Here is a 23,056-nt window from a genome sequence, read left to right on the forward strand (position 1 = left end):
GTGTGTGTGTACCTGAGTGAATACTGGATTGCAACTAGTTATGCTCTCTAAACAAGGGACCCTCTAGAGTGGTTGGTTCCACTGGGGGGGGCGGGGGGAACTAAGCTATTAAGAGCAATTAGGACTTGGAATGCTCTTTGAAACCAGGTGGCTTTGCTTTAAAATGCACCTTCATCTGTAGCAATAAGGCATTTATGTACTTTTTCCATACTTTGAAAAATACAAAGAGGTGGGAGATCTTTTTCATTACCTATTTTATCACACACCCTCCTACAATGCAAGTAGGGAGAGGGAGCTAATACCCCAATCCAAACCAAAGATTTACTCAAATGTTGGAATAGAGGGAATTGCCCATTTTGCTTCTCTACGCTTCTCATTTTCCCAATCTTAAATTCAGTTCCCCACATTTCTGCAACAACTTGCAGGGACGGGGAGGGAGAGTTTAAAAATCCTCCTGAGAATTCATCAGCATTTTAAAGTGACTGCCTCCTAATAAACAGAGGAAGCTGGCATTGGGGCTGCCACTGACACTCAGCATTTGCCACCTGAAGCGACTGACTCACTCTGCCAAATGGCTGGACTGGCCTTGCATATCACATTTTTTTTCCACCCAAATGTCAACTTACATTGGCATAAGCGTCATCAAGCTCAGCTGGACGAATCTGTCAGTTTTGGTTCCTCTCAGGTTTCTCGTTTTCCCAGTCTGAAATCCTGTCCCTGACATTTCTGCAGCAGTTTGTACTTTCTTAAAGCCCTCATTCATTAAGGGCTCATGTCTCCTAACAAACACAGTCTTACTGCAGTTTTGGCAAAGGTTCAAGGTCCTTGTATTAATTTACAAAGCCCTGAACAACTTAGGTCCAGGGTACCTCAGCGACCGCCTGAACCCTTATATTCCAGCTTGATCCCTGTGTTCATGTGTAGGAGAACATTGCCATGCTGGCTGGGGCTGATGGGAGTTGTAGTCCAAATCATCTGGAGAGCGCCAGGTTGGCCAAGTCTGCCACAGACCATATGACAGGGAAAGAGTTTGTGTCATTTTAATGGAACAGCGGCAGGATTTCATTTTAATGTTCATTTCCATTCTCCAATATTTTCCCCTCTATGTTCTGCCAGAACTCCAGGAACCTCAGCTCACTTGCACTTCTGTCTCTCCCTCCCTTGCTTCAAGCTTCAGACCATTCAAAGCCAGACTTGTAAGAGCTTTGCACTTTCCACCGCTTGCCAGGCTAAACAAGCTGACGGCTGCCCTTTCTGAGCTACCACATGCGGGTTCATGACCTCTGGAGGTACACAGGACGTTAACCTCCTCTGGGGTCCTATTTAGCTTGGCCATATTGGACTAAAAGAAATGAAACGTCTATTCAATTAACGAACTGCGAATGAGAAGTTTTCCACCTCCTAGTTGTACATTTCCCCATAAACAATAAGTTCGCATGCGTGTGATTTTCTTTTTAAAAAAGAAAAACCTGTTGCCATGAGATGGATTATTCCTCCTCCCTGTCAGGTTCCTGTCGAAAAACATGACAGCAGCTCTTACTCGAAAGTAAGGAAGAGCTCTTTATTCAAGCTAAAAGTGGAGCAGACTCAGCAGGAAGAACAAGGCTCAGAAGTCGGGATTCCAAAGTACATGGGCAAGGCAAGGCGTTCATAATAAAGAGAAGCCAGGAAGATGACACACAGCTGACACATCTCTCCAACCAAGTTTGTAAAGATGGCGGAGGGCTTGCTCATGGGACTCTCCCTTTGGTTCAGCCCTGCATGTGTGCTCCATCCATGCAGGTGCATCTGATCATACTTACAGAAGTGGCACCTTGTTCTTGGTGACAAGATTATGTGCTACCCCTCTGCCTCCATCTTCTCCTGTTCAGCCCTGGCTGACTGAAGTCCTCCCCCCACCCTGATGTGGCTCTGCATCCTTCAGGAGGAGTGGGGAATGGACATGTCAAGCCTCTCTCTTCCATCCCTGCATGCCTACCTTCCAACCCCACCCCACCCCGTATGTACTTCTAACTTCCGTCCTCCTCCTATTGTGTCTGTGGATGCCAGATCATGCGAGAGCTGAAGGGCCTATGACACCTACGTACACCTACTGTTAGGGTGGGAAGAAGAAGAAGAAGAAGAAGAAGAAGAAGAAGAAGAAGAAGAAGAAGAAGAAGAAGAAGAAGAAAACGTTCCTGCACCTTTAATAGTTGCATAACAAGCTGCACCTACTGAAAATCCTTTATTTATTTTTTTACACAATTACAGAAGCCCTGCCCTCTTTTGAATCTGGCCACCCTGCCTACTGTGCCCAGACTCTTCACACCTGAGAAGGAAGAGAAATACGTGACAGTATTTGGGAGGGGGAGGCACATTAATTGACAGATACAAGCTTGGATATTGTACAACATGGATCTATTCTAAAGCAGCATCCTTGAAATGTTAGCTATGCCACTAAAGAAGAGAGACAAAACATGTCTAGCCAGCAATAATATTCACCTGTATCAGATTGTTCATGGAAACTGATTGCATTGGTTATTAGATGCCAAATAATTTAATTTGTACGCTATCATGTTATTTATAGCATTGCAGGGAGTTGGACTAGACCCTGGCGGTCCCTTCCAACTCTACAATTCTATGATTCTATACATTTCAGTTTGAGAAGTAAAAGTGCCGTTCTGTGGGTGTATTCAGACTTGGAGATGGTTGTGTTCATTTTCTTGGTTATACACTGTAATCCTAGCACTTTTGCTCCAGCTTCTAACATTCCCTTGGAACTGTGCCCTTTTGATCGATGCACCACCATGTTGCATTAAACTCCATTCACACCAGAGTACATGGTGTGACACTACAGAGGAAGTCATTGAGTGCCACCACCACCATATATGCATATATATGCTTCTGCTCACCCACGATTAACCCATGAAATGGTGGGAAACTTTATACTGCAATACCACCTCAAAATTCATCATGTGAGTGGCTGTGGCCATTAAACAGCAGGCAAATTATAGCACAAAACTTCCACAATTTTCCAGGCTACAAGGGTTGCCAACATTTGGGGGGGGGGGGCAGCACACAAATGAATACTAAACCTCCACTAGATTTCCAGAAACAGCTTTTACTTTGTGTGAAAAATACGAAAATTATCAGGTAAGGAAATGTCAGGAATGGAATAAAGGGCTGTCTGAATGCCATCTAAATTTGGATGTGAGGCTTCTTTCAGTCCCTTTTATTGTTGATACAAACCTGGAAGGGAAACATCAGAAAAAGGAACCGAGTTGGGGCCCAGCTGGTTGCAGGTGTTTTGATGATTGGGCGGGGAGCTTTTTGGTTACACGCTTTTAAAGGCAACACAAGCAGGAAGTTGCTTTTTACATGCTAGTCTCCTTGCTGTATGCTTCTAAATTCTCTTAAATCCAGAACACCTAGCAATTTGGACTAAAACTAGAAGTAGGAAATGGTTTTCAGCCTGAGGGCCACATTACTTTCTGGGTAAAACTCCAAGGGCCACAGGTCAGAGGTGGACAGGGTCAGAGGCAAAAGTGGCTAGGCCAGTAAATGCTAATTTTGCCTTTGTGCAATAGGCTAGTTTCTATACAACACTCTCTATCCACTACCCAGGCGAACAAGAGTCATTACCAGAATTCAAGGACACATTCCATACCCCTCGACCATACCCCTCCTGATTTCAGCGGGACACCTGGAATAGCAGAAGCCATCCCAGCTTCTGACTGGATCCTGGAATGTCCCATTTATCGGTCTCACACTCTCACATGAATCGAGTGGCTCGCACTAGAGCACCAAACTAAAAAACACTCTGTGCAGAGCCTAGAAAATTTTATTTTTCACTTCATAATTTATTTATTAAAGCTTTTTTATGATACGAGGTAAAAACTAATCGACATAAAAGCAAAAGCAGAAAAAGAAAAAAAAGAGAGAGTTGAGCATGGAAAAAGGGGAAAGAAAGAAAGAAGAAAGAAAGAAAAGAAAAAAGAAAAGGAGAAAAAGGAGAAAAAGAAAAGAAAAGGGCTTTAATAAAAATAATTATTCAACCCATTCACTCATTTTTTTTGGCAACGAACTGCATTGCAAAATTTGGAGAAGTATGAAATCCAAAGGATAATTATGACCTGCACATTAGTCTGGGAGATGCAGTTCAGGTCAGTTTGATTCAGGAATTCACAGAAACCAATTTCCTCAAGCACCCATAACTGTTTGAAAGGCAGGGTACACTTGCTGAGACTCAGTCAACAAGTGTTGGTGGTGTTCTGTTGAACAGCAATAAAGTGGCATAGTCTTAGCCTTATGGCTAGTGTGGATATTCAGGTTTCTGGTGCCCAGTGATGGCTCAGACATCGTGCCACTAGACCAAATTACATGCTATGGTGGCTACATAACTATGCCTTTACTTACAGGATGGTTGTTCTGCAAATTGGCAGCAGAGGGGTTCAGTATGGATCAGGACTTTAACAAAGGGGTGGGGTGGCTCTAACTCTTTACCCTTTAGTGATCCCTGGGGTGCCTGGTTATTCCATTTAAATTGGGGGGTGGAGAACCTCCCAAACTGTAGACATGGGTGAGGCCTGTCCTTGATCAGGACTCTAGTGGGGCAAAAGAGTTAAAAACAGCCATTTTTAACTAGTATTTGCATTGTTTACGTTGCGATTTCTTGTATTTATTATGCACCAGCTTGATATTTCACAATATATATTTCACAGTATATAAATACTTTAAATAACGTCCCACTCAATGCTATTGTCATAAGAAGAAGAAGAGGAGTTTGGATTTGCTATCCCGCTTTATCACTACCCGAAGGAGTCTCAAAGCGGCTAACATTCTCCATTCCCTTCCTCCCCCACAACAAACACTCTGTGAGGTGAGTGGGGCTGAGAGACTTCACAGAAGTGTGACTGGCCCAAGGTCACCCAGCAGCTGCATGTGGAGGAGCAGGGAATCGAACCGGGTTCACCAGATTATGAGTCCACCGCTCTTAACCACTACACCACACTGGCTCTCCATAATCTTCCCCTGATCACTAGCACTTGTGTTTGGGGTTGTTTTAACAACACACTTAAAGGAACAGAACATTTGGAACCTGCATTAGTTTGGCCCTGAGCCTCCAAGCACCTTTGAACCACTCTTGCCCATGGCATTTTCTTCTTCTAAATAAATGCTTCACCTCCTTTCTCTTTCATGGGCTCCCCTGAACCCGACACACATACTCACAAACAAACGCACTTTCTATTTTAAGCCTGGGAAGGAGAGAAACATTTCCATCCCAAACCCAATTTCCTGCAGCTGCAAAGCAAGGGACAGAAATCGCATAGCCAGCCAAATCGAAATGAAAATGGTCTTCTCTCCCACCCCCTCCATCCAGCACATGCCTCTTGTCCTGACACACTCCATCCAGCCACCTGGCAGAGTGCGTGCCAAGAGATAAGACTCTGGGAAAAAGTGGCCACAATCTTTTGACCCACTTCCTCATCTGAGTTTTGTGCAGAAAAAAAGAATAAAGTCCTGGGAGCAGCAAGACAAAAAAAATAAAAAATAAAAAATGGAAGTGCACCACGGGGGGAAGAGGGAGTGAGAAAAAAAGAGAAATGCGTGACTCAGTTCCACAAGCTATTAAGAATAAGCAGAAGTGCACAGCTTCACAGATAAAAGTGAATATGTGCTTATGTACTAAAAACACCCCTATTTTCCATGTGACAGGAGCCTCGGGGTTCCTCCAGACAGTTAAATAAAGTTCTTGTTATTAAATATACCAAGAAAAAAGCACACCAAGAACTCAGGCCAATGTAAGTTTCAATAGTGGGAGTGGTCCCTACTCGCAAATTAATAGTCAATTGGAACAAAAACTAATCCATTCAAATGTATGTATTCTGACAAGGATTACAAACTCAAATAGAGATTACAAACTCAAACTCATAAAGATATGTATAACACAATAATTCGTTACAGAATTAGGGATAAGAGTTTATGAGTAGAGATAAGTTCATGTCAGTTCATAGTCAGATTCAACTTGAAGGTCTTTGTTTCAATCATTGAGCAAGTCAGACGTCAATTATGGATCAAAAACCAGTAAGTTCATGTTAGTGCATAGTCAACTATTGGCCTGAGTTCTTGGTGTGCTTTTTTCCTCCAGACAGTGACAGAGCTTCATGCTCTGGCTCCGGGGGTGGGCAGAGAGCTGGTGGGGACGTGGCTGACGCACCGCCCGGGGGCATGGCGCATGTCCTGGGGGGTGGCGCTGCCGGGGGCGGTGCCCCCCTCGCCCCCATCTTCCTCCGCCAGTGCCTCCACAGGACCTGTTTACTGAGCATTCATCATGCTTTGCTTGCACAAAACTTTTGCAGAGGTTAGTATCCAGGCTTTCCTGCCTGAGGCAATAGTGCACTTCCCATTTCACCTCAAGCAGCAAAATGGGACACAACACCCCTGCACGCATACACACACACACACACACACACACACACACACACCAGCATGCACTCATCCATGCTGTGTTGAATTGGAAATAATTGTGCACCGCAGCAGAAATTGAAGGGCAAGGTTATGCATCCTAATTGAATAATAGAATAATCATAATAGAATCGTAGAACTGTAGAGTTGTAAGGTACCCCCAAGGGCTGTCTGGTCCAACCCCCTACAATGTAGGAATTACAGCTAAAAAATCCCTGGCGGGTGGCCACATAACCTCTGCTTAAAAACTTCCAATGAAAGGGAGTCCACCACCTGCTGAGGGAGTCTGTTCCACTGTTAAACTGCTCTGGCCACCAGAAAGTTCTTCCTAATGTTTAGTTGGAATCTCCATCCTTGTAATATAAAGCATGGAGCAGCAGAAAGCACTAATACTAATTATATTTGAGATAGGGCTACTTAGCATCCAGAAGCTAATAACACCCAGAACAGGACTGTGGAAGAGCTGTGACTGGATTTCCAGGGTCTACTTTCTTAGCAAGTCTGTCTCATTCTCTCTCTCTCTCTCTCTCTCTCTCACACACACACACACACACACGCGGCGCACTCATTTACATCAGACATGACCTTTTGATTTCTCGGGTAGAGTGTAAATTGCATGTCGCCAGCATAAAATATTAAATCCAATTTATATTTAATTATTGATGTTATTATGAATTCCATAGTAATGGAAGTGGGGGGAGAGTGAAAGAAACAAACCCTTCTTTCCCCTCCCCCTCCGCACAATGCCACCATTAAATAGCTTTGTTGCATTAGCAGTTTCTTGAGGTTAGATAACTTCTGAAAGGGCATGATTGATGGTTATGGGGAAGTTTGTAAATAGTCTTCCAGATATATTTTATATAATGATTGTGCCAATAAAAGAGATCAGGAGGCTTCTTACGGGACTTCTAATTATTTTGCGCAAGAGAAATGGTAGACATGGGTGGAAGAGAGCCCCCTTCCCCCACGCAAATAATACGTGTTAACTCTTTTGACCCTCTACTTTGGCGGCTTTTGGCTTTGATGTCCTGATAGTCAAAGATGCGCTTTATGGAAACCATTGTGGGTTTTCTTAAATGAAGTGTGTTGGGAAAGGGGGCGGGGAAGAGTGGGGAACCACACTAGTTGAGGGTTTTAACCAAACACTCAGCATTGCTCTGACAATGCTTTGACCAAAGGATTAATTGATCGATCCTGTCACTACTTGATTAGACATCAATTTGCTCGCCCCCAGTTAATTAATTAATTCATTTCCTATTGTGCTCTTCCACCCAGTTGGGAGTCCAGGACAGTGCGCAACATAAATTGAACGATCATCACAGGGTAAATTATCAAATTAAACCCATAACACCATTCAAATTCCAGAAATATCCTCATGACACTCCAGTCCCACCCATATAACTACAGTGGTACCTCTGGATGTGAACGGGATCCGTTCCGGAGCCCCATTCGCAGCCCAAAGCGAACGCAACCCGCGTCCGCGCATGCACGTGACGCCATTTTGAGCGTCTGCGCATGCATGAGTGGCGAAGCCTGGAAGTAACGCCCACCATTACTTCCTGGTCACCGTGGAGCGCAACCCGAAAATGCTTAGCCTGAAGCTACTTCAACCCGAGGTATGACTGTATTGCGTCTCTGGACAATTAAATTTCCCAAAGCCTGGCTGAGAAAATAAGGATTTAGCTGGTGTCTGAAGGGCAGCAATAAGAGCAGCAATTTGATGTCCTCAAGAAGGGAGTTCCAAAGTCTGGGGGCCACCACTGTGAAGGTCCTGTCTTGTGTAACTACTCCCAGTGGTAGTTGGTGACCATGGGGACTGATAGGGCAAAAGACTGGAAGACCAATAGCAGATGGAGCCAGAGCCAAAGAGAGGCAGAGCCAACTAATTCTAGTATTGCCACTATCCACCTCGCCACTGAGTTTTACAAGGGGCAACATTGAGACCAAGAAAGAGGAAGCTGAGGTTACATAATTGATTATTTCCACCCACTCCTGTTTGCATTGTATTTCATTTGTGTTGAAATTAATGTATCAGAATAACGTAACAACCACGTAACTTACATAACTGCAGTGGAATGGAAACAGAGCTGCAGGCTATCGAATGGAGAAACGATGCCTTCATGCATCCCTAATAGGAAGGAATTCATAACTGAAATAAATAAATAACTTTACTTGTACCCTCAAACAGAGTGTGTGCATATGTGTGCACAAGCACCCAAGCCTGGCATTTAAGGCCTTACTCTTCTCTTATTGCCCTGTTCCAATGGGGGCACAAGAGGTGAAGGGAAAAGGAGACTTTAATGTGCAGCCTGTGTGCTCTGGCTGCAGACCAACCCTATGCTTTCTGGCTCCTGGAGGTGGTGAATGTGCAGGAAAGGACAGCGCTGGCTTATTTCACGGGAAGCCATGATTATAAGAAGCCCTTGCTTGGGATCTATTGCACCAGCTGCAACTCATTAAACCTTGATTTCTTCCAATCCCGTCATTGCCGGACGCCAAAGCATGCGGGGCGGCAGGATAAAATCAACAACCAAGCTAGGCTCAGGTGCCAAGCGGAAAGGGATTAGAGCCTGTTTGGGGTTTTTAAAGAAATGTTTCTTGTTTTGTTTTTTTGATGAGGGGTTTCTGAAATGTAAGTTTCAGCCAGCCAAATGTTGAGGGCTGGCGTTTCAACTTGGAGATGGGCAACAGTTTTTCAAGGGAGCTGAAAATGATATATGAGAGAGAGAAGATCGTGTACCCTCAAACAGAGTGTGTGCATATGTGCGCACAAGCACCCAAGCCAGGCATTTAAGGGCTTACTCTTCTCTTATTGCCCTGTTCCAATGGGGGCACATGCATGGTCCCCCAAAAGAAGACAAATGGGGGCATAGGTTGGCATGAAAAATGTAGAGATGCCATTTTAGAGCTGCTACTCTAATTTAAATAGAAATACAAAAGATTTCACCATAGAAGGGAGAACATTCTGCGTCCAAGTGATGCAAATGTTTGATGGGCAGCTTCTGTCTTTTCATTCTAAGGGTTCTTTAATGCTAAGCCCATTGTGGACTGGAAAGACCTTTATCACCTTTCAGAAAGGTGACTAGCAGTGGCTGTCCAGGGTTTCAGATAGATGTCTTTCTCAGCCCTGCCTGCAGATGTCCGGGATTCAATATGGGACTTCCTGCACAAAAAGCAGACGTTCCACCACTGAGCTCTAGTCCTGCCCAATCTCCATTACCAGATAAGATGCTATTTTTTACAGGACAGGAAGCTGCCTTATGCAATGTCAGACTAACAGGCCATCAGTAGTGTAGACACTGACTGGCAGCAGCTCTCCAGGGACTCAGAGTGTCTCTCCAAACCCGACCTGGAGATGCTGAGATGACCTTCTGCATGCAAAGCTTCTCATCTTCCAGTCAACCTTCCCAGTTTGCAGAACACATGCAACCATTTATCCACCCAGCACTTCATGCCTGCAGTCCAGTGAACGCCGTGTTAGAGCCGGACCTGTTTTTCCCTGCTACAAGTCTGTCACTTTTCAGAAGCAAATTACTGAGAGCTAGTCACGCATGCCCCAGCCCCTGCACTGCCCCTCTTGAGGATTTTGTTAAAAGGCTATTCTATCCCAAGAGCCCAGCTCAATTGGCCTTTATGAATGAACTGCTGGAAAAAAATGATCAATAAATGTGTCAGTCAGGTCGGGGAAACAACGGTAGTTTATTCTCCAGCCTTTGCTTACACAAAGCACAGCGTTAACCCTATTAGGGTTAGAGATTTCTTCAGGCCAAACAGCGCATTGTTGTCTAAAAGTTTTCCTTATTTGTTTTTAAAAACAAAAAACAGAAAAGTCACAGAGGGATGTAATCAAGAGGCTTTGCAGGGGGGCATGACAGGGTGTGTTCCTAGATTCCCTACCATCTCAATATCTGAGCGGGTGTTTGGGCCCTCAGTTGCTGTGGTTACAGGCACCATCTTTATTTCCCTGAAATGCCAGAAGTTCTGGTTCCAGTGCATTATGGGTAAAAACAAAACATGGCAGCTACCATTTATTTTCTGGCAATTCCCCTTGGGCTGGTTGGTTGGGTTTTCGCCCACAATGCAAAAAATTCCAGTTTGGGCACATTGCTATGCTTTTGTGGTAGTGGTCACTTCCCACACACGTGTATATGATGATGATGATGATATTTATTATTTATACCGCGCCCATCTGGCCGGGTTTCCCCAGCCACTCTGGGTGGCCTCCAACAAAACATGATGCCCCAGAATGCTTGACTTCTAGGGTCTTGTTGGTGACCATGAGCTGCTCATAACCCAACTAGGCGAATTGGAGGTGGGGGTTCAAATGCCCAGTGCATACATCAGCAGAGGGCACAGCCAGCTACCCATGGATGCCACCGCTTACTAGGGTGGGCATGTGTCCTAGAGGGCATTTCTCTATTTAAAGGAATCCTCTACTTGAACAGCTGTCCCATCCAAGTACCATTTAAAGATAAAGAACCCTAAAAAGGGAGAGCAGGAGGGGGCTTGAAGTAGCTGCCCAATAACAGCAGCATATGAACAACAGTCTGTGCAGGCACACAGTCTTCCCCACTATGGCCAGATGGATTGTATTTTGAGTTGGAATATAGCCTTTATATGAACATATTGCATCAAGGGAAGCCATAGTACCACTCTATTCTGCTTTGGTTAGAACACACCTGTAATATAGCATCCAGTTCTGGGCACCACAGGCTACTGACAAGCTGCAACATGTGCAGAGGAGGGCGATGAAGATGATCTTATAAGGAACAGTTGGGAGAATTGGGTATGTGTAACTTGGAAAAGAGGAGACTGAGAGGAGATATGATAGCCTTCTTCATATATCTAAATGGGAGTCACATGGAAGATGGAGCAAGCTGCTCTGGAAGCTAGGACCGAAACCAATGGCTTACAAGTTACAAGAAAGAAGATACCTCTCCTGGTATGCCCCACAGAGAAACTTACGGTCTTCAAATAAAAACATCTTGAAGGTCCCAGGCCACAGAGAAGTTAGGCTGGCCTCAACTAGAGCCAGGGCTTTTTCGGCTGTGGCTCCGATCTGGTGGAACACTCTGTCACAAGAGACCAGGGCCCTGCGGGACTTGACATCTTTCCGCAGGGCCTGCAAGACAGAGTTGTTCCGCCAGGCCTTTGGCCAGGGCACAGCCTGACTCCCTCCCTCGGCAATCTTCGCGGAGCTCTGGCCCAATGGTTGCCAGTGGCCTGAATTAATTAATTTTACAATGAATGATTTTAGAGTGTTGTTTATGTTATACTTTTATACTGTTTTATTGTTGTTAGCCGCCCTGAGCCCGGCTTCGGCTGGGGAGGGCGGGATATAAATAAAATTTATTATTATTATTATTATTTCGACTAAACACCAGGAGAAATTTTGTGACAATAACAGCCTTTTGACAGTGGAGCAGACTCTCACATGAGGTGGTATTCTCTCTTTCCTTGGAGGTTTTTAAGCAGAGGTTGGATGGCCATCTGCCATGGATGCTTTACTTCAGATTCCTGCATTGCAGAGGGTTGGACTAGATGGCCCTTGGGCCCCTTCCAACTCTACAATTCTATGATTCTATATAAATTAGCATTAGCAAATGTTATGCAGAATGTCCTCCCTCTCTCTTGGGACTTCATAAGCAGCCACTCTGCAGCTGTGGCCAGGCCTGTCTGCCTTACAGGGTTGTTGTCAGGCCTATTGAGATAATGCAGATGGCGCACTCAGGAAAACACTTATACACACTGCATGTGCTATTTAATATATCCAGAGAACTGTGCCATTTACAAGACATAAAGGAAAACTGTAAATTTAAAAGTGCTGCCGTAAGCCAAACCACGACTTTCTCTCTCCCCTTCAGCAATTAGACCTTTCTCCAGCTTTCCAGATGGCCCCGCTCTGCTCCGACGAAGGAATTCGGTTGCGATTCTCACAGGGGAGAGGAGGAATGAAACAATCCCAGCTCAGATTTACTCTGGCATCCGCACAGAAGCCGCTCCAGTGTCATTGCGCCACTTCTCGCCTTACTCTATCCAGTGCAGGGCCGGCCGACCCTCGCCTGGCTCACAAGGCCTACGTCAAGTGGCGAAACACAGTTCCATTCCACTTGGCCAAGAGCTTGATTATGTTATTAATTAAAGCAAGATGCCAGGCCTGGAAGATTTATTTTCTTTTCCAGATCTTTAGCCATAAACGCCACTTGGGGAGCTCAAAAGCTCATGTCAGATTCCATCAGACTCTGAAGGGGCTTTTTGTTCCTGGCTGAGTGCTCCCCACCCCCCAATTTCGGACGGCCCCTCCTTACCCTTCCCAGGAAGGAAGCGAGTGTTGTGAGACGCCTGCTCAACTTCCTCCTATTTCTGCGAACGGCACCAAACATTTCTAAGAAATATGCATCAACATTTCTGCCTCTGAAGCACAGGGGTGAAGGTGGGGATGGGTTGGCTTCTATTTCTCTCTCTCTCTCTTACAAACTCTCTCTCTCTCTCTCTCTCTCTCTCTCTCTCTACCACTCAGATTTCGGCCAAACTTTTGTTTCTCCTGTTTGCACACCCAATGAGTTAAAGAGATGGGGATTTAGAAAGCAGCACTGTTCACAGTGGGTAGAGTTACCAGCAAACCCTCTTTTAATACTCTTCTGCTATGCTGAAGCAGGGGTGGGCAACCAATGGCCGGGAGACTGAATATGGCCCTCCAGGCATGTCTGTCTGGCCCTTGGAACTCCCCTCAGGCTACCTTCCCCCTCACTGGCTCTGCCGACTGCTGACACAGGCCCTTGCAAGGTTCCCAGGAGGACACGTGGCTGTAAGGCTGAAAAAGGTTTCTGTCTTCTTGGAAGACAGGGAAATGATTTGCCCAGATTGCAATCAGCTACAATGGGGGCTGGGAAGTCAATGCACTATCACTGGGAACTTGCCTAGCGAGACGATGAGAAGTGGTTGAAATTATCAAAATAATTAAGCAATATAGTCAGGGTAAGGGAAGTAAGGCAACTTAATAATAGTTTCACTGAAAAATTGAGAGTCATTATGTACTGATGCTACAAGATGGAAGTCAATATTACTGAACCATCCACACTGTTGGGAGCATTGTTATTATAACTCTGTATGCTATATTTGCACTAGATAGTCATCACACCATTTGGACACAAGTGTGGTTTTGACCTGGACACTATACTTCTGTTGATGTAGCCTAGAATAGCATTGACTTTTTTGCTGCTGCATCACACTGTTGACTCATTTGTGTTCTACTAAGATCCCTAGATCATTTTCACATGTACTGCTAGTAAGCCAGGCATCCCCCACGGACAGAGCCTGCCTCATACACATTCTGGCACCCTATCACCTCTCACCTGGGACCTGCTTCCCCTCCATTAAAAGTGTGCATAATGTGCCAATAGACAATAGAAGTAGTGATCATTGTTAACTTTATGCCTAATCCTGTGATCTGCTGATTGATTTAAGATCAGTGCTGGTTGGTTATTCATCACTTTATGTGCTTTATTTCATATAATGAATTGACATTTTAAAATGAATTATGGACTCTGCTTTGAGACCAAGTGCTATAGGGGCAGGTTATAAATATTTTAATACATGAAATACTCATAGCTTTGGTGTGCATTTGATTTATTGGTGGACTGTAGTGCTGGATTTATTTGGTTATCTCTGATATACCCCAAAAGTAATCTTATTGACTGTTACTTTTCAAAGGCTGTCTCCTCCCATTAGGGCCTTCTCTGGACATCTAGAGGTCCAGTATGAAGCAAGAAACAATTCATACCCCTCTCAAGTCCACATGCATTGCATGCAAGGCCAGCTGTCATGCTGATGCTAGAACCCAAAGAGAAGGCTGGCGGAAAGCTGCTGGACCACAGACAGCTCCAAATGAGCAACTTGCTCCAACAAATGTTGTCTCCAAGCTCCCTCATCCAGGTCCACTCTCTTGAGAGAACTTCAAAGCCTTCCATGGCCAAGCCTTTGGCCTGGAGATGGAAGCCAGTGTGGTGTAGTGGTTAAGAGTGGTAGACTTGTAATCTGGTGAACCGGGTTCGCGTCCCCGCTCCTCCACATGCAGCTGCTGGGTGGCCTTGGGCCAGTCACACTTCTTTGAAGTCTCTCAGCCCCACTCACCTCACAGTGTGTTGGTTGTGGGGGAGGAAGGGAAAGGAGAATGTTAGCCGCTTTGAGACTCCTTTGGGTAGTGATAAAGCGGGATATCAAATCCAAATCCAAACTCTTCTTCTCCATTCCACAGCCCCCATCCTGGTATGCCCCCAGCACTACTGGACAGGTGCAGGAAGCATCTGGTTCTTCAGGCTCAGGCAAAGGTATCTGTGAGGGTCCAGGGGGAAGCCGTATCTGTTATAGTGATGCAAATATGCTTTGAATGTATGGTGTGGATCTGAAGTTCCTGGTAGGGGTCTCTCCTAGCCATATCTGGAGAAGCCAGGATTTGCACCCAAGACCTTCAGCACGCAAAGCAGATGCTCTACCACTGAGCTTCCTTGAAATGTGTATTATGCTCACATGTACTTCTTCCTCAGACATTCTAGCACCGAGCTACACCCCTTCCAAAATATGTATTTAAATATGTTTTTATGTATGTACCTAATATGTATTTAAATATTATTTAGATGTGTGTTTTCTCTCAAGATAACAATCTAAATCTGTATTTTCGTATGCTTAAGCTGCTGAGGATGATGACACAACATTCCAAGAAGTGCATTCCTGGTAGGCAGCTAAAATGGGAAGCACGAATTAGTCCAAGAGCTGCAGATCAGGTCGTTTCATGCAGAAACTCACAAAGATCCAACTCTTCAAAGACCCCTAACCTTCTGAAGTCACAGGATTGCCATTTCTTTTTATTTTCAGAGATATAATCCAGGGGTTGGCAAAGTGGTGAAGTAGAATGGGGGCTGGAAAGTTCAGGAGAAAGGCAGGGTTGGTTTTTTTATTGAAAAATTCCCCTCCAGCCACATGCGATTTCCCATTTAACGACTGTGAAACACTGCCGGGGGTTGTGGGGGCACTTGTGCAATAGTGGCTCATTCAGAATGGTGAGTGGATGGAGATAGAGAGTAGTAGTTACCTGTACTCTCTTTCTCCCTCTCTTCCAAAACATCTAGATCAAACAAAACCATAAGGCCCTGCTAATGGACTCCAAAACCTGTGTTTTGGTGCCAAAGCCTGAGATTTAGAAACCCTGCATTTATATTTAGGAAAGCAGCAATACAAGAGAGGTCCAGGGCTGTGCCACTGCACCAACCACTACTGGGAATAGCCTACTGGGAATAACGGCAGAGTGCAGGAGATGCTGAAGCTACGAACAGGCATTAGCGTAGGATTGGCCTTCCAGAATCACATGATTTCAGCCAGGGTCAAGAGGATGCTGGTCTACGCAGAAGTGGAGCTAGCTGCTCTGGCACCCGGAGCGGTGCACATGCTGTGCACCTGGGGGCAGGGCCATGGGGGCGGGGCAAGCATCCCAGGGGGGCACCACCCACAGCGAGCGTCACAGGGGGCAAGATGCCCATGGGGGTGGAGCAAACCGCCCATGGTGGGCTGCTTCCTGGTTGGGGGGAAGAGGGAGCCATGCCACTTTGCCAGCAGCCTTTCTCCCTTCCCTCTTCCTTTTGACAGCTTGGGGGAGGCTTCCCACCCCCCCCCCAGGAAGCAGCCCGGGAGCGGGGGGCAACAATGTGCTTCCCGCCCGCAACTCCCGAGCCTCCCCCGAGCTGTCAAAATAAAGGGGGTAAGGGGGAAGGCCGCCGGCAAGGCAGCACAGCTCCGCCCCTTTCCCCGACGGCTCGGGGTAGGCTTGGGAGTCACGGGCAGGCAGCACACCTAATGTCACCCCCCTCGGTGATGACACACGGGGCGGACCACCCCACTTCCTCCGCCCCTGGGTCTACGGTGTTCAAGTCACATCTCGAACTGCCTGCAGTCCCCCTCTTCCGAACAACGGCTCAGGAAACAGTGACTCAGCCTTCCTGGGAGGCAAATACAGTGGTACCTCAGGTTAAGAACTTAATTCGTCCTGGAGGTCCATTCTTAACCTGAAACTGTTCTTAACCTGAGGTACCACTTTAGCTAATGGGGCCTCCCACTGCCACCGGGCAATTTCTGTTCTCATTCTGAAGCAAAATTCTTAACCCAAGGTACTATTTCTGGGTAAAAGAGTCTGTAACCTGAAGCGTCTGTAACCCGAGGTACCACTGTATTATTTACACACCACCCCAATCTCCAAGCAGTAAGATATTCTAGGGATTCCAGCATTTGTCCAGAGTTCAGTTTCCTGGGAACAAAGGTCAGCAGAGGCTGTGGTTTCTTTAAGACATATGGCTTTGTTTACACATATATTCAACCTGAGCATAGGCTGGAGGGGCTCATAGCATGAACACCCCAAAAGATATTGCCTCTCTGTTAGTCACAGCTTTGGATCCAGCACAAAGCAAGCATGTATCTGTGTCTCCAGCCTGCTTCCCGCTCAGCTCACATACCACTCTCTAGGGCTTTTGTTCTCCTGTCTAGCAGTTATGTGAGGGGTGGGAATGCCCACCCATTTGTTGTATGGCAAAGAGTATCTTATTTGCCGATCGTGGCACTTAACTCAGCAACCAAAGTTGTTACCTAGACAAAGGAACTGGTTTGGCAAGCTGGGCCGGATACAGTCTACCCCCAAAGATATAGAATCTCAAGAACTGGAAGGAACTTGGGGAATCATCCAGACTGAGCCCACCAAACTCATAACAATATGTATATCAGCTGTCACCAGCCAGATGTTTTGGACTGCAACTCCAGTTTGGACCACATGCTAGCTAGATACATTGGGACTAGGAAATGTCGTCTGAAACATCTGGAGGGCACCAGGTATCAGAAGTGACTGGTGCCCATTGGGCCTGGTGAGGCAGAAGGCAGGGAGCCCAAGAGTAGGTGCAGCTGGACATAATGAGACATTCTAGTTTTTGTCTGTTAATTCTAGTTTTATGCCCATTCTTCTTCTGAGAGTTCTACAAAGCCAACGCTGAGGCTAAGGAGAAGGAGGCAAGCACATAGGTCCAGTCACTGGACTACTTATGAGTAAGAAGACAGGCAGGTAGGCTTAGAGGAATTAATAATGAGGTTGGTGAAGCAGTGCCCCATTTTCCCTGATGGAACACCTCCCACTGCCAGGCCGGTGAAGGCTGATGCAGAAGGCTCTCTGCGTGCAAGGATCTCCACATGAAGAGTCAGTTTCTCTGCCAAACAAACACTTGGTATCGCCAACAGATGCCAATAAATTTGCATGGATGTTTGTATCATTTGGGAAAGGCTATTTTCCCTTTCAGCCGCTTCCCTGCTCTGCCTATCAGGTGATCTATCAGAGTATTACTTCACCAGAACAAGAATCATAACCATGTATGTCTGTTAAAGGAAATGGAGAGTCTAGGGTAGAGGGTCAAATGCAATTAAGGAATCAATGTTAGCAAATGAGCAGCACATCCAGAAAGACTCGTTTTGTTTTAATGAACTCAGTCGGAAGCATCCAGGGCAGGGGGCTTCATTTAATTGAATGAAAGACTGTTGCTTGAATGGGACAGACTTCCCCATCTTCTTCCCACTGTAGCACCGGCACATGTCATCACTTGCAAAGAGGCATACAAGAACTGAAATCTGGAGGCTCTGTGTTGCATAAGGGATGGCATTTAAAAACAGCCACTCCAAATTGCAGCTTCCAAAGATATGCAGTTGTACCAACTCACACCACTGCAGGCACGCTTGTTTTCATCTCACCAAAGGAACTTAAGTGCCATGCACTCATTGGTTTCAGTGGGTAGACCTGAAGGCCATCTGAGTGCAGCAGAGGGTCCTTATCCACTGCAGATTGGCTACAATGGGGAAACCTGGTGTCCAGCTCTCAAAGTCCCATTCAAAGTCCTCGGTCTACCACCTGTGGCAGATTTGCCAGTCCCTAAACAAGATGCAAAAGCAGAGGTACCCAACACCTCTCCCAAAAGCAAAAAATGAACAGTGTTTTACCAGGGACAAGTGCAAGGAAATAGGAGATTGTTGCTGTGAAACAGGGGGAACTGGAATGTATTTACAGAGGTCCAATTGCTCTTCACCTGTGACCTGTAGCACACTGACCCCCAGACATTCAAGAAATTCAAAAGCTGCTTCGTGGAAGTAGCATTTTACTTTCAGTCATCATGAATTTCAGGTACCCAGACTGGGCCACAAGAAGGGGCCCCTCCTCTCTCAGCAAAAATGATCAATCATAGTCAATTCCCATTTTTAAAGAAGCTGCGTGGAAGCTAGTGGCTGGCCCCCAGCTGTCTTTTTAATATTTATTGACAACTAGAGTGTGTTTTTGACATAGATATTGGTAGAAAACACAAATGCAAAGGGAGCAATCATTAGGTGCTGCTTTGTCTTTGTTTTTTTCAGTTCAGTTTTGTGGCAACTAAAATGCATGTTGTTGTTGTTTTAATGCTGCATTCCGCTCGCTCTCAATCGTTTTTGTCAAAGCTGCCTTGTGCCCAAGCAGGAAAGTAAATGATGTGGTCATATTTTCAAGAAAAGGGGTAGGGCAAGGTAGGGGGCAGGAGAGAGAAGTTCACAAACTAGCTCTTATATGCCATTAGAACAGGCCAGGGGGAGGTGGCCCTTTGGACAGCGTGTGGGTTCCCATCTCTAGTGATCCATTAGAGTAAGCTTTCGTTTGGCACAAACAAATGATTGCTGTCAGTTTCTGGAATGTGCTGCACCAAGAGTAGTAGCTACACATTAACAGGTGGCACAGAAAGGCTGAGTTCACAAAACAGTATGTCTCATGTTGCTGTTGGCATCCGTCTGTCTTTAGCAACAATGGAGTGCGCCTCTTGGGGCAGGGGGAGTCAAAGCGCTGCAATAGCAGCACTGAAGTGACCTCCCCGGGTTGCAAGCCTGGGCAGTGAGTATGGAGGTCCTGGGATGCCCAGATGACAAGACCTGGCCTTCCTGATCTGGACCAAAGGAATGCATTTGGCACCAGCTTGGCTGCAGGAGTTGACAGAAGAAGGCGTACAAGGCTCCATCCAACTGTCTTAGGGACTCCACACCAGATTTGTGTAGGGTTTACTCCTCCCAAAGATATCCCACAAGGCAGCAGAGGTTTAGGATCAGAGTCTTTCTTTTCCTAGATGGACTACCTTCTCATGCTGACGAGCCCCAACTGCCCATCACTTCCCTCTACAGCATGTGCATAAACCACCTTCTTGAACACTGGACCCAGTATTGGTCTCATCTGCTCAATCTGCCAGAACCTGTCTTCACGTGCAGGGGAAGTTCCTAATTCACCAAGGGTTTCAGACCCATCGGCTACCCTCACCTGGTTTAGCCAGTCAGATAGCCATTTCCCAGGTGTGGCCACTGTTGCATGCTGACAACTTCTAGGAGCCACAAGTGAGAGCTGAGTGCAGGGTGGGCACCAAAATTGGCCAAACTACCCCAGAAGAAACATGACGTGTCCCCCACCATTGGTACTATCACTCCTCTAACACTCCATACAACCCGTGTGTATAAACACAACATTCAAAGGTTTTTCTCTCCCACTCTCGCCTCCTTTATTCAGACACTTAAAATGCAATCCCATGCATGTCTACTCAGAATTAAGATCTTTTTCAGCCTAGGGACCATATCCTCATAGTGGGTGGGGCCAAATGCAAAAGAGGTCAGATAAACAAATGTGAATTTTACCTTAGGATTGTAAGCTAGTTTCTAACACACACAACTTAGTATCCTCCATTCAGTCAAGCAAGAAGCATTCTTAGAGTTTAAGGGCAACTTCCAGCCAGGCAAAAACACTCAGAAAAAGTGTGGCTTGAGGGGGTGGCCTGGGTCCTTGCCCTAAATGAAGAGTAATCAGGGTGATGACCCTGACCTCAAAGCTCGGTAAATGATCCAGTGCGAAGAGCAAGCCTCCTTTGAATGGAGCCTTTGGTCCATTTACTCTGAAACTACTTTCTATATTTGAAGGAGATGCTGGAAATCAAAGGCTCAAAGCTCCTTAGTGTGGCCACTTAGATTGCCAAGAGAGTGGACCACGGAGGGCATCTGTTTGCATAAAATTGGTGACTTCCTTATATACATACAAATGTAAGGCTGTTGTCACGTTGCAGTTGGCCAGGTGTGGAGAAAGGGGGCTGGCAAAGGGGCAAGTAGGGTTGGCGAATGGAACGAGCAGGGGTGGCAGACCCATGTGCTTGTGTGTGTCTCTGTATGTAGCGTAAGTGCAATTTTATAAATAATTACAATTATTTAAATGGAAGGACAATACATCACACCATAGTGAAGATGACTGACCTGGTGGCCTGGGTGTGACTGCTCAATCTGCTGTCCAGGTGCTGCAACCTGTCGATGGGCATCTACTTCAAGCTCTTTGTCCCACTCCACACTCCCTTCTTATGGTTCTTTATAAATAGGACTTGGACCATGCAGCCCTTCAAGTAGAAGACTACTTCAAAGAGAGGACTGTCCTCTGTAAAGGAGGGCACATGGTCACCCTAATCCTCATTCATGGTCCAAATCCTCCAGACTCTATCTTCGCACATACAAGTGTGGCCTCTGCAATATTTAATAGATGCTTAAGGGTGTTTTTTGGTTCAAAGGTTGTGTGTGTGTGTGTGTGTGTGTAAAATAAGTAGTAGTAGTGAAAAGGCAGCAGAGGAGATAAACCCGAGATTTATTGTTTTATTTTACTTTTGTGGTCACAGGGGTTGTTTATGACCTTGGCCTAATAACTCGCAAACCAAAATCCACATTGATCTGAGGGAAGCATTACATTATCCTCCCCTTGGTGCCTGGAGAGTTTACTCTCCTTTCGCTCATTTCCTGTGACACAATGCCCCCCAACATGAGGGTGGGGAGGGCCCAATCTGTGTTACTGTTCTGCAGGCACACAGCAGGCGCACGAAAAATTGTGCCTGGAATTCTGAGTGCCAAAGAAACAGTTTCGTGCAACCAAGTGCTATGTTGTTGTTGTCCCACCCCAGGCACTGTGGACATGAAGAGCAAGAGGGTCTTCTGAATGAACAGCCATGTTGGATCATGCCAAAGGTCCACCCTCTCCTGCATTCCATTTCCATCAGCTGTCACTCATCTCTTCCATGAATGAAAACAGGAATACAATCTTTACACCATTATTATGGTGCCAAGAGTTACTACCCAAGTCATAATACCAGGGGTGGGAGACCATATTTAGCCCAAGAGCCACATTCCTTCATGGAAATCCTTCCAAGGGTCACATGCCAGTGATGGGTGGAGCCAAAGGCAAAAGTAGGTGGAGCTAAAGGCAGGGGGGCAGAACAGCCTATTTGTTTGTTTGTTTGTTTGGAAATATGTGTGCTGCTTAACATTTTAGGACTTGTTGCTCTTATTGTAAAGTTCAATAAGCATTTGAGGAATTTTGTACTGGACATTGTTTTCACAATTTTTTTAAAAAATGACTTTTAACTGATTTTACCTCTTTGTATTTTATCGTGATAAGTCTAGAGATGGGAAGGCCTGGGGAAAAAACCAAAAAAAATGGGCGGGGCGGAAGAACCAGGGTTTCTTCCAAAGCATTTTTTCCAGAAAAAAATGGGGGGGGGGGGACAACAGTTTGATATAGTTTGAATATTCCATATACTTTTTTTTTTTCATTTTTTCCAGAAAAAAAACCTGGGTTTTTCCCCTATTTTTCTGGGTTTTCCCCAGGCCTTCCCAACTCTAGCTAAGTCTCTTTGGGACTTTTCTTTTTGTATAATACTATTGAGAATAATATTTTTTTGAAAATATCTAAGCAGTTTACATTTTTTTAAAAAAGAATACAATGGCAATCAATAAAACTTTCTTTAAAAACTAGCTGAAAACAGCTGAAAACTATGTCATCCATAAAGCTGAGACGTTTACGAAATGGAGACTTAGATGTCAGGGTGCAAGAACACACGTTTTTAAGAGGTTCTTAAAGGCCACTACTGTCTCCACCTCACAAATTACCTGAGGGAAGGCATTCCAGATTTGACTCTTACTTTTGTGCAGAAGGCCACACTCCATCCACACACACCCCACACATCACAGCATCCAGGCAAACAAGAGGCATTGTCACAGTTCAAGGACACATTTCAATCAGGCAAAAGAGCTAGAGGAAGGACTGAAGGGTCCCAAGGGCCAGACAGAGGAGTCCAGTGGCCACATTACCTTCATCATGTCCAGTTTGGTCTGTGTTTCTTCCTCTCTATTATTAAATGCAGTAGCTCAAGTTAAATATTTAGGGTGGAATCCAATGTAGTGCTAACTCCCCTCTTCCATCAACACAAGGATTCCTGCTTGCACAGCAGAACACCCGCATTGCACCCCCTAAATCTGTTCTGGATTTTCTCTCCAGCCTGCAGCTTTTTCCTCTAGGCCACATCACAGCAAACTCTGCCCTCAAACTTAGGCTTTGTCCGTTTAACTATCTAAGAGCTGGAGAGGCTCCATCCATTTGTCATCTGGCATAGAGTCCCCTTTCCATCAGTCTCTTAGCGATCCATCTCCCAGGCTGGCCTGGCTATTCCTTGACTCAATGTTGGATCTAGGAATTAGAAGGGGGCCCAGGCATTCAGCCTAG

The 23,056-nt window shown here is 45.6% G+C and overlaps 1 long non-coding RNA gene across 3 annotated transcripts in view; it reads right to left on the minus strand.

The window, feature by feature from the left end:
* LOC310710843 overlaps nt 1-23,056 on the minus strand; it is a 60,443-nt gene that overhangs the window by 31,304 nt on the left and 6,083 nt on the right. The window contains exon 2 of one of the 3 annotated variants that reach the window (XR_014528263.1): nt 8,506-8,572. The exons of the other annotated variants lie outside the window; for them this stretch is intronic. This is a non-coding gene — a long non-coding RNA (uncharacterized lncRNA). The remainder of the gene's footprint in view (nt 1-8,505; nt 8,573-23,056) is intronic. 3 annotated transcript variants of the gene reach the window in all.

The sequence above is a fragment of the Podarcis liolepis genome (genome assembly GCF_965112155.1).
Source record: "Podarcis liolepis genome assembly, chromosome: 7".
NCBI lineage: Eukaryota > Metazoa > Chordata > Lepidosauria > Squamata > Lacertidae > Podarcis > Podarcis liolepis.